A 12,835-nucleotide genomic window follows, 5' to 3' on the forward strand; every position below is an offset into this window, starting at 1 on the left:
ATTTTTCTTTGTGTTTATTTAAACTATATATTAAAAAATGCAGCTTCTTAAAAATAATTACTAGTTTAATATGAATTATTGATAACTTGATTGTTCAATAGTAACCACTGTTCTTCTTTGGAGACTTGGGATTAAAAGAAGTAATGATAATTTGAGGATGACCCAGAGAGGAATGGATAAAATATAACTTACAGTTTTTTTTTTAATTTCTTCTACCTTCTGCTTGTTGGAAACATTTCTGTTTAAATCACACACTGAATATTATTTGCTCTGATTGATGGTTCTCAAAGTGAAAGTGAAAGTTGCTCAGTCATGTCCGACTCTTTGCGACCCCATGGACTATACAGTCCATGGAATTCTCCAGGCCAGGATACTGGAGTGGGTAGCCTTTCCCTTCTCCAGGGGATCTTCCCAACCCAGGGATTGAACCCCTGGGTCTCCTGCATTGCAGGTGGATCTCAAAAGAGGTGACAAACTCTAGAATCACCTGGAGAACTTTTAGAACACTAACACCCAGGCCCCACCCAATCCAGTTAAATGATGGTAAGGCCCAGCCCTGCCTACTTTTAGGATTTGTCCAGGTGACCCTATAGTATGACCAAGGTTGGGAACCACTGACTTAGATCCTTACCTAGCACTCTCTCAGAAGTCAGTGTAGGATGGCAGTCAGCAACCCCGCCAGCTCCTGGAACCCATCGAGTCAAGAATGTCTGGAGCTTTAAGTTGTTCTCTATTCTCAGCCGTCCTCCTATTGCTCCCACTTAGGAGATCTGAGCATCATCATTTAGAGCACAGCTGGACCCAGGATGCTGTTTAAGCAGGGTTCCAGCTTGGCTGCCATTGTTGACTGGAATTGCTTTCTATAGAACCAAGCCAATTATTCTTTCAAGCAACTTTCAGCTTAATATCATCATAGATTGGCAAGGGATAAACAGATGCCTAATCTTCTAAACACCCTCCAACCCTGCTGAAGCTTTTTAGCTGCTACATAGTGAAAGTGAAAGCGAAGTTGCTCAGTCGTGTCCGACTCTTTGTGACCCGTGGACTGTACCCCACCAAGCTCCTCCGTCCATGGGATTCTCCAAGCAAGAATACTGGAGTGGGTTGCCATTTCCTTCTCCAGGGGATCCCACATTGCAGGCAGACACTTTAACCTCTGCACCACCAGGGAAGCCCTTAAATATAAGAATACAGTCTCTCAGAAAACCTCCTATAAAGACACAGAACTTCAGACCCAAGTACTAACATCAAAGATTTCAAGGGAGGAAAGCAAGCCAGGTTGAAAGAAGAAGGGAGAGGAGGCGGGAGAAGGGGGGCGACAGGGGTGGCCTTACAGACGTCTCCTGCCACCTACAGATGCCCAGGCATTATGGGACTTTCCCCTGGGCCTCCAGAGAAGGGAGGACTGGAACTCGGCCTTACCAGAAATCAGACCAGACCAGAACCAGAATTCAAGTTCTCTGCCAAGAGGAGGTGATCAGTCTCCAATCCTCAGCTCAGGCTGAGGGCCTTTCAACCAGATTCCTGCGTCCAGGACGGGGGGACTAGAAAAACAGGCAAGGATAGGAAGGGTTAAGGAGAGGAAAGAGAGAGGGAAGGGGAGAGAGGTCAATAAAGTCTCTTGTTCCTTACCGGTCGGGGCACTCTGGTCAGTTGTCCGTGTCAGTAGGAGACCAGGGACTAAAGGGTCCCAGTTGCAGCCGCTGGGTCTGGTCCGTTGGGAGGCAAGCTGGCCCCTGAGTACCCCGGGTGGTCAGGATGTCAGTCTCGGTGAAGAGACTCTACTACATACTGCCCTTGAAATGGCCTGGTACAAAGTCATGGTGGGAATTTCTCTGATTTTCAGTCGAGGAGGTGCCCAGACAATGCTATGAGGTGGAAAGATCCAGCTGCTGAGAAGGGTGAGGCTGCCAGGAATAGCTTTGGTGCTGGAGCCGGGAACTTTGTCTGTCTGGCTCACTGCTTGGTCCCTGGCTCTTAGAATGGTATCAACCACAGAGTATGCATGTGATGAAAACTTGTTGGCTGAAGGCATAAAGCGTGAAAAGCTGAAGTGCTGAGTGGCTCTGAGAAAAGCTATTAAACACCAGCCCTCTCCTTCCCCCAACACAACTGAATGATTGTATGATAATGGTTATTATTGAGTGCTTATTCGTGCCAGACATCATACTGAGATTACACACACACTCACACACATATATGGGCACACAGGTATGCACACACAAATTATATTCTTTCTTGTTTAAAACTCATAACAGCCTATTCAATACTCATTATCCTCATGGCATAGTAGGGGGTACTGAGACTTCAACTGGCTGACCAACATTTCTAAGTAACAGCCAAATGATAGCAGAATTGTCATCAAAGATCAGGTCTCCCAATTCTAAGCCTGTGTGATGGTACCAACTATAAGATACTGATAAATCTTTCCACATCCAGCTTCAGATTCCTTAAACATTTTCACAAGCATCCCCCCTAGTAGAGCAGTTATCACTCTCAGAAGTTAGGTTATTCCTGTATTGTTGACTTGCCTACCTCTCTTAGAAAACCAGTTTCAGGAGAAGAAGGGTATTGTTTTTGCTGTTGTTCATCATATCACCCCCTGGAGAGTGATCAGGTACTCATCTTTAGTCCCTCTTTGAATGACTAGCCCCACCATCCAGTTGCTCAGTCGAGGTAGCTGGGCATTGTCTTTGCCCATTGCTGAGTCAGACACGACTGAGCGACTGAACTGAACTGAAGCCTCGTTCACTACCCATAACTGGATGCTGCGTTTGCCTCTCCAGTGGCACCCAGGTCTATTTTTCCCTCCATTCTCCACACTACTGCTTTAGTTCATGGTCTTATTCTTTGTAGAGTAGCATTCTGATCTATCTCCCTGTCTTGAGTTTCACCTTCTAATTCACAGAACTTCCAGTGCAGTGATTCTTCCCTGGAGGGAATTTTACTCTCCACCTCCAGGTGAAATTTGTCAGTGTCTGGAGATATTAATTGGTTGTCACATGTGGGTTGTACTGGCATCTATATGGAAGGGACTAAAGATGCTGCTAAATATTCTGCATTGAGCAAGACAACGAAGAATTACCTGGCCACAATGTCAACAGTGCAGCTGTAGAAAAACTCTTCTAGAGTGACCTTCTGAAAACCTCATTCTAATTTATGTATAGTCAAACCTTTTCAGTGACTGCCCGCTACCAGGAGGGTAAAACACAAAGTTCGTAGTGTCACATGTGGAGTATAGTTATGGAAGATTTGCTTCTTCCTTGATACTTTACCTACATCTTTCATTTTTCTTCCAAGTGTGCATAAAATTCCAGCCACTTTAAACAATTTGCATGTTCTCAAAAGCATTCTGTTATTTGCTGTATTTTACCTGTTAAAGTTCCCAGGCAAGATTCTGAGATGTGCTCTTAGACTATCCTAGATACAGTCACTCAATAAACCTTGAGTGAGCTGTGTGGGCACCGTGTTGGGCCTGGAAGGCACAGCAGAGGGTAAAATAAATGTGGTTCCTCCCTTGGAGGTTCCTGTCTTCATCTGCTGTAGCTAGCTTAGAGCTGTCTAGCACTTGAAGCTGTCACTCCATCGTTAGTAGACCACTAAATGCAATGTATCACTTCAAATAAAATGAGCAAAACTTACTTACGGTTATTCTCAGTTCATAGCAAATTCACATTTACTTGTCTAAAAAATAAGTGCGTGTTTTAAGCAGTTGTTTCTTCAAATCAGTTTCTAGAAAAGATCCATACCTGGTTGGTGGTTGTGTTCTTTAAGTCTCTTTGAAGTCTCTTGGGTTTAGGGCTCTAAGAACCAACTTCTTCCATCTTCCCCTCCGTCTCCCCTTCCTCCCTCCTTTTCTCTCCATTCCTCCACCTTTCCTTTCTCCCTTCATCCCAGTCGTCCTCTCTTCCTAGCTTCTCTACCTCCCCTTCAGTGATTTTGTAGAAGCAGTTAGTTGTCCTGTAGAAAGTCCTGTGTTTTGGAGTGTAGAGTTTTCTGACTGCTCCTTTGTGCAGGTATGTAGCTCATTCCCCTATTCTGAATGTTCCCTGCAGACTGGAAGTTGATAGAAGTGCTTAGATTTACATGTATTTTTGCAAGAACAGTTCATAAGGGCTGCTGTGTATTTTCATGTGTCATCATATCAGTTGCAAACAGTGTCTGGTGGTTTCAGTTTTAGCAATATTTAAATTGGGTCCAGATGCTGAGAGGTGACAGTCTGAACTTCCCAATCAACTTTGCACTTACTGCTTTTACTATTCATTAATGGCTACTGATTGCACAAATCAGTTATTTATTAAATATTGGAAAATGGTGGCAGTCTGATCATTTCATTCTGTTTGCACTTATTAGGTAAGATTTCCCTCTATCAACTTTCCTTATATTTACTGTGAAATACAACTTAAATAGGAATAGTAGCATAAATTTTATTTATTCTCTTTATTCATTAATTTTTGGAGAAATGCAGTGGTGCCTTAACATGCTTTAGTGGAATCCAATGAATTTAATTGTGTTTTTCCCTTTTTCCCTTCTCTTCCTTCCCCCCTGTTATTATGAGTGCTTGGCGTTTTAATCTATTACCTCGTAAATGGATGTCTTCCAATATTTAATACAAACCTTTGCCCACAAACAATGAATGTTTATAGTTTTTTCTAATAATCGAAGAAGCAATTTTTATTTTAGAATGTGGAAAAAAGTTCTCTTAGAGAATTAAATAGGGGTCGTTACTTAGGACAATAGATCTCACTGTTCTGGATGTCTTGCCTTACTTGTTGAGGGCCTATTGTGTGTCAAGACATCAGACTAGGTACAAGTTTTATAGCAGACTTACTGTTGGTCATCAGATCTACGAACTGTTTATCATTAGAACCAGATACTAGGTGGAATATGCAGTTTGCTAGATGATCTAGAGCTGTCTCAAGCCTCCTCTTTGCAGCAGCCTTGGGAGGATTACAGGTCACAGCAGAACCTCTCTGACGTGTGTGCAGTTCCCTTGTGTGAGCAAGTGTTAGAGGTTCTTGGATAGTGACACTTTCTAGGTGAACTAACTGGTTGGCAAGGACTTTAGCTGCGTTATAACAGGAGCATGAGTTTAAAGGAGTTCCTGCAATATTTTAATTTGCAGTTGATTTCCTAGACTTTCTTGATCAGCTCTTTCTATCTCTATTTTTACCTAATTGCTTCACATTTAACAAATGGCATTTATGCCAACCTGCTTACGTTTTAGAGTTGTGGTGTAGTTTAATCAAGGGGTAGCTGAGCTGGTAAAGAATCTGCCTGCAATGCGGGAGACCTCGATTTGATTCCTGGGTCAGGAAGATCTGCTGGAGAAGGGATAGGCTACCCATTCCAGTATTCTTGGGCTTTCCTTGTGGCTCAGCTGGTAAAAACTCTGCCTGCAATGCGGGAGACCTAGATTTGATCCCTGGGTTGGGAAGATGCCCTGGAGAAGGGAAGGGCTACTAACTCCAGTATTCTGGCCCGGAAGATTCCACGGACTGTATAGTCCGTGGGGTCGCAAAGAGTCTGACACAACTGAGTGACTGTAGTTTAATCAAGGTTATGTAAAGAGCCTAAGTTATAACTGAGTTTTCAATATCCTATTCCTGTGTATGTCTTGATGTCTTATAATTTTACCTGGTTGATGCACACAGATTTTCTGTGCTGTCAGCAGACTGTTATAGAGTTGATTTCAGTTATAATTACCTTTCATTATTGGAAATTGGAACACCTAGAATAGTCTGGGTTTTTTGCTTGTCATATGTCAATTTAAAAAATGATGAATATAGTAGTTATGTGAACTGGTGAGTGAAAGTTGCTCAGTTGTGTTTGACTCTTTGTGACCCCATGAACTATAAATCCCTAGAATTCTCCAGCCAGAATTCGGGGGTAGGTAGCCTTTGCCTTCTCCAGGGGATCTTCCCAATCCAGGGGTCAAATCCAGGTCTGCTGCATTGCAGGTGGATTCTTTGTCATCTGAGCCAGCAGGGAAGGCCATGTGAACTGGTAATCAAGACTGAATCGTTGAATGATCCTGGTCCTTATCTGATGGCTTATAGAAGCAACGTATTCTAATGCATCCACTCACTTTCTCTCGATTAAAATGGACTATAGCTTTGGATTATCTGCTTTAAAATACTTTTAAGAATTATAATTTTAAATAAAAATAGCTTCCATTTACTGAGACTATGTGCTGGGTTCTAAGATATTGTACTCTTTGTTTTAATATGCTTTTTATTATTTGATTTTCAAAGCAACTTATGGATTTTATAAAGAAAACTGAGTCTTATATAGGTTGAGACATTTTCCCAGTCTACCTGGGAAAATATATAACTGGAAGTAAAAGTTGGATTAGCTGAAATCTGCTTGACTCCAGAGTTTATGCTTTTTACTGTAAGCTACTGTCATCTGTTAAAAAGATGAATTCCCTTTCCATAGAGAGTTGTTAAGTCTTTTCCCATCATAATAAATACCTGTTTATATAAATTAACATATATTTGTAAGTATGAATATATTATGTAGTTCTTAATAACCTAGAAGTTCATTTCTTAACATCACAGCAGAATGAGATGAAAGAGCCAAGGTTTATAGTCCAAAATTATTAAAAATATATTCCTTATTTGCTGTAAACTTTTTTTTTGCCTTTTTAAAAATTTTTTTTTATTTTTTTTTATCCTCCACTATATTTATTTTATTTTTTTTTCACTTTTTTTTTTTAATTTTAAAATCTTTAACTCTTACATGTGTTCCCAAACATGAACCCCCCTCCCACCTCCTTCCCCATATCATCTCTGTGGGTCATCCCCATGCACCAGCCCCAAGCATGCTGTATCCTGCATCAGACATAGACTGGCGATTCAATTCTTACATGATAGAATGCCATTCTCCCAAATCATCCCACCCTCTCCCTCTCCCTCTGAGTCCAAAAGTCCGTTATACACAGCTGTGTCTTTTTTCCTGTCTTGCATACAGGGTCGTCATTGCCATCTTTCTAAATTCCATATATATGTGTTAGTATACTGTATTGGTGTTTTTCTTTCTGGCTTACTTCACTCTGTATAATCGGCTCCAGTTTCATCCATCTCATCAGAACTGATTCAAATGAATTCTTCTTAACGGCTGAGTAATACTCCATTGTGTATATGTACCACAGCTTTCTTATCCATTCATCTGCTGATGGACATCTAGGTTGTTTCCATGTCCTGGCTATTATAAACAGTGCTGCGATGAACATTGGGGTACATGTGTCTCTTTCAATTCTGGTTTCCTCGGTGTGTATGCCCAGCAGTGGGATTGCTGGGTCATAAGGTAGTTCTATTTGCAATTTTTTAAGGAATCTCCACACTGTTCTCCATAGTGGCTGTACTAGTTTGCATTCCCACCAACAGTGTAGGAGGGTTCTCTTTTCTCCACACCCTCTCCAGCATTTATTGCTTGCAGAGTTTTGGATCGCAGCCATTCTGACTGGTGTGAAGTGGTACCTCATTGTGGTTTTGATTTGCATTTCTCTAATAATGAGTGATGTTGAGCATCTTTTCATATGTTTGTTAGCCATCCGTATGTCTTCTTTGGAGAAATGTCTATTTAGTTCTTTGGCCCATTTTTTGATTGGGTCGTTTATTTTTCTGGAATTGAGCTGCATAAGTTGCTTGTATATTTTTGAGATTAGTTGTTTGTCAGTTGCTTCATTTGCTATTAGGAATATATCTACCCAAAGAAACTAAAGACCTATATATAGAAAACTATAAAACACTGATGAAAGAAATCAAAGAGGACACTAATAGATGGAGAAATATACCATGTTCATGGATAGGAAAAATCAATAGAGTGAAAATGAGTATACTACCCAAAGCAATTTACAAATTCAATGCAATCCCTATCAAGCTACCAGCCATATTTTTCACAGAACTAGAACAAATAATTTCAAGATTTGTATGGAAATACAAAAACCTCGAATAGCCAAAGCAATCTTGAGAAAGAAGAATGGAACTGGAGGAATCAACTTGCCTGACTTCAGGCTCTACTACAAAGCCACAGTCATCAAAACAGTATGGTACTGGCACAAAGACAGACATATAGATCAATGGAACAAAATAGAAAGCCCAGAGATAAATCCACAGACATATGGACACCTTATCTTTGACAAAGGAGGCAAGAATATACAATGGAGTAAAGACAGTCTCTTTAACAAGTGGTGCTGGGAAAACTGGTCAACCGCTTGTAAAAGAATGAAACTAGATCACTTTCTAACACTGCACACAAAAATAAACTCAAAATGGATTAAAGATCTAAATGTAAGACCAGAAACTATAAAACTCCTAGAGGAGAACATAGGCAAAACACTCTCAGACCTAAATAACAGCAGGATCCTCTATGATCCACCTCCCAGAATTCTGGAAATGAAAGCAAAAATAAACAAATGGGATCTAATTAAAATTAAAAGCTTCTGCACAACAAAGGAAAATATAAGCAAGGTGAAAAGACAGCCTTCTGAATGGGAGAAAATAATAGCAAATGAAGCAACTGACAAACAACTATGCTCTAAACTTTAACAGACATAAAAATAACCTAAATATGTGGCTCACTATTTAAATTCCCTTTTCTAACTCACAGCTCTTCCCTCTTCAGATTAATTCTTTAAATTCCTTTTTCACTATCTGTCTTTTATAAATAATATTCCCCTTCCTATCTTTTTCAGTTAATTTAGGAAAGGGTTATTCCTGTTTAAGTGGTAAGAGATAATCAAATTTGTGGCTTTCAAAGTTTCTTGAACATATAAAGTGAAGTGAAAAGTGAAAAGTATCAGAAAATAATGTACTGGACTCTAACATTTCTATTTTATTCCATTCCATACTGCTCTCCACCCTTCCCCACCCCTCTATTCTCCTCTGTCCTCTATTTAAAACTTCCAGTTATGATTTTATGATTCATTAATGTGTTCTGGGCAGCAATAAGAAACTGAATCACATAATTATCTTTGATGAGAAAAAGAGAAGTCTATGAACATGGCTAAATTAATAATTTTGCTCCTAACACCCATATAAATGCATGTCACAATTGCTTTGCCAAGAATTACTTTAGTGGGGATTTTTATTTTGAAAAGTCATATTAAAGTCATTATTAATGAAAGAAAGAAGGATAATGATGAGGTCGGAGGGGAATGAAGTAAAACACTTTGAAAATAATAGGATTAAGATGGATTATAGCTTTAGTATATTTTGTATCATTTAAAAGGTTGTTTCATAGAATTGTTTGGCAACATAGGTGTTTCCTTGGAAAGGAGATCGGAAGACAACAAACAATTTTAATAGGGAGTAAAAGGAACGAGAAATTATAAGTATTGAAAATACATGTTTTAAGACAGACAATGACAAGTGTTGGTGAGAATGTGGAAAAATTGGAAACCTCGTGTATTGCTGAAGGGAAAGTAAAATAGTGCAGCCACTCTGGGAAACAGTTGACTGTTCTTCAAAATGTTGAACATAAAGTTACCATTTGATATAGCAGTTCCGCTTCTGGGTATGCATATGAGAGCAATGAAAATATATGTCCACACAAAAACTAGTATGTGAATGAATATTCATGGTAGCTTTATTCATAATAGCCCCAAATTCACAATAACCCCCAAATCTATCAGCTGATAAATGGATCAACAGATCATAGTATACTCACTCAATGCAATATTATATGGCCACAGAAAGGAAGGATGTCCTGTTATATATTACAAGATGAATGAATCCTGAGAGCATTATTCTAATTGGAATCAGTCACAAAGGACCATCTATTGCATGATTTCACTGATGTGAAATGTCTGAAACAGGCAGACTTATAGAGCTAGAAAGTAGATTAATGGCTGTCTGGGCTAAGGGTAGGGTGTGGAATGAGGCAGGGTTGTTAATGTGTTTGGAGTTTCTGGTGTAGATGATGAAAACATTCTAAAGTTAGATCATGTTGATGGTTGTATAACTCTAGTAATATAATAAAAGCCACTTTCAAGTACACTTTAAGTGGGTGAATTTTAGAGTGTATGAATTATATCTCAACCCACTCCAGTGTTCTTGCCTGGAGAATCCCAGGAACGGGGGAGCCTGGTGGGCTGCCGTCTATGGACTTGCACAGAGTTGGACATGACTGAAGCAACTTAGCAGCAGCAGCAAGGCTATTTAAAAAAGGAAATATATATTTAAGGATCATGTGGAAGTATTAAATAAATTCTGCCTGGTGGGCTACAGTCCACGGTGTCACAAAAGAATTGAACACAGCTTAGTGTCTAAATAGCAACAACAGAATACTTTGATGAACCAAGTGGCAGTCCTTATGTTTGCAGTATAGTGTACATATGTCCTTCTCACGTTGTGGTCGTAGCGCTGCGTGCCTTCACATGTTGAAGCACACAACTAGCATAGCAGTTTGCACATCCATAAGAATATAGCCGATTAATATAAAAGGTATTTTCAGAAAGACATCTAAAACTAAGTCCAATAAAATTGCCAAAATAGTTTAAGAACAGAAGGAAAGCAACTATAAACAGAATCGTTTTTACAATGTAGGCAGTAGATTTCATGTTTCTAATTTTAATTCAAGATTTTTGTAACTACACTTCAGAATTAACCTTTTATCCTGTTCTCATGCTTTAACTGGGGACATGATTGCTTCTCTTGCAGCAATTTAATTACAATTTGAAGTAATTCAGAAGTAGATACCAGGCTTTCCTGGTGGCTCATACGGTAAAAGAATCTGCCTGCCATGGGGGCAACCCAGGTTTGAATCCTGGGTCAGGAATATCCCCTGGAGAAGGGAATGGCAACCCATTCCAATATTCTTGCCTGGAGAATCCATAAGCAGAGGAGCCTGGTGGGCTTCATTCCATGGTGTCACAAAGAGTCAGACATGACTGAGTGACTAATATACACAGAGAAAGAGATACCAGGATATTAATTTAATTTCTTTTTTGAAAATAAATTTATTTTTAAATAAACTTTGTATTTGGGAAGTTATTTTTTAATGTAGAAAAATTGTGAAGATGGTAGAGAGTTTCTTTCCTCCTCCGACTCATTTCCCCTTAACGTTAGCCATGGTATTTGTTGAAACTAGGAAACCTATATTAGCACATTAATGTTTACAAAGTTCCAGAGTTTGTTTGGACTTCTTAAGTTTTTCTGCTAATGTCCCTTTTTCTGTGATTCAGTCCAAGTTATCACATTGGACTGGATCATCATGCCTTCTTAGTTTCCTCTGACTTGTGATGGTGTTGTACTTAGCCTTCTTTCATATGACCTTGACACTTTTTAAGAGGTACTGGTCAGTGAGAGGTCTAAGAGACAGGGTATGTATATGTAAGCATATGACTGATTCACGTCATTGTACAACAGAAACTAACATAACATTGCGAACAATTATATCCCGATTGGAAAAATTCTAGAAAAAATAGAAATTTTTAACGTGTGAAAAAAAGAAAAGAATTCCTCAACTTAATTTTGACTGAATATTAGACTTGAGTTTTGAGGCTTCGGAAAGAATATCACAGAAACCATATTCCCTCCTCACCTCCTATCCGGAGCACAGAGTATCAGCATCACTTACTCCTGGTGTAACTTTGATCACTTGGGTTAGGTAGTGTTTGCTAGATTTCTTGACTGGAAAGTTCCTATTTTCCCCATGTGTATTCTATTGTTTGGAGGTGAGAGCATAATTTTATATGGTAAAACAAGAGCTGCAGTTTTATTTTTCTGTTTTATCTAGATACAAATACACCTTGTAAATCTGTGCAGTAGGAAGATTCTCTTTTATCTTTCATTAAAACATTCAAATGATACACATTTTGATTCTTAAATGAAAATTGGTTTTCAGAACACACCAAAGATTCTACTGTAAGTTAGGTGGCTTTTTACTGGTGACATTGAAACTGTTAACATAAGATGAAAAATTCTCATATCAAAGGGAACATATATTTAGGGCAATCTAATTAAAAAGCTCTTTCATGAGTGTGGGGACAATACTCGAAGTCTGCACTTTGTGTTGTATCTGGGAAGATATGTACATGTACTTTTCATGTGTTTGTTTTTTCCATTTATGGAGTTCTCTTTATCCTTGGAAATAGTATTTTTTATTTACTCCATCATACTTCACAAGTTCTACATCAAGAATTGTATTCCCCCCCACCCAGAGATTAAAATTATCTCTAAGACTAAGATTTAAGAGTTTTCCTATCCAAGGCTAATTCCTCTTGGTCCAGTTACCTCCTTTCCTCTCCAAGAATTGATTCCTTCAGTTAGTTCCTCTTTTTTGATTTAATTTTCACCCTCTCCTTTAATATGGGCTTCTTCACTGGAGCTGGAAATAAACTGGCTTAGCTTTACAGTGAGCATATGTGCAGCCCCCATATGTGTGTGTGCATGTACACACACGTGCACACTGCATGCGTATTCTAGCACTTGCAGGCAAACACAGAAAAGTGTCTTGAGGCTTAAGAGCTTCGTCTGTCTGTCTGTGTCTCTCAATCTGTCATTCCTCTCCTAAATCTCTTAAAAGAAGAGATTACATTTTCTCTTTAGCATCCTCATTTGCCAGTTTTACACCAGTTTCATTCTGATTTCTACCGATATCTCTTTAATGACATTGTTTTGTCTTTGTCACCAGTCATCTCTAAATTTCAAATTAAATGGACTTTCTCCTACTAGAGTTTCACAGTTACTGGCACAGTGTTTATCTAATAAATATTGCCGAGGTCCAGCCTCAGCAGAGTCCAGGGATATCCTCAGGATGGACGATGTCAGCAAATGAAGAAAGATAGATAAAGAGATAAAGAAAGAGACACGGGGTGACCCAGCTTCTT

This window comes from Capricornis sumatraensis, chromosome 4 (genome assembly GCF_032405125.1).
Source record: "Capricornis sumatraensis isolate serow.1 chromosome 4, serow.2, whole genome shotgun sequence".
NCBI lineage: Eukaryota > Metazoa > Chordata > Mammalia > Artiodactyla > Bovidae > Capricornis > Capricornis sumatraensis.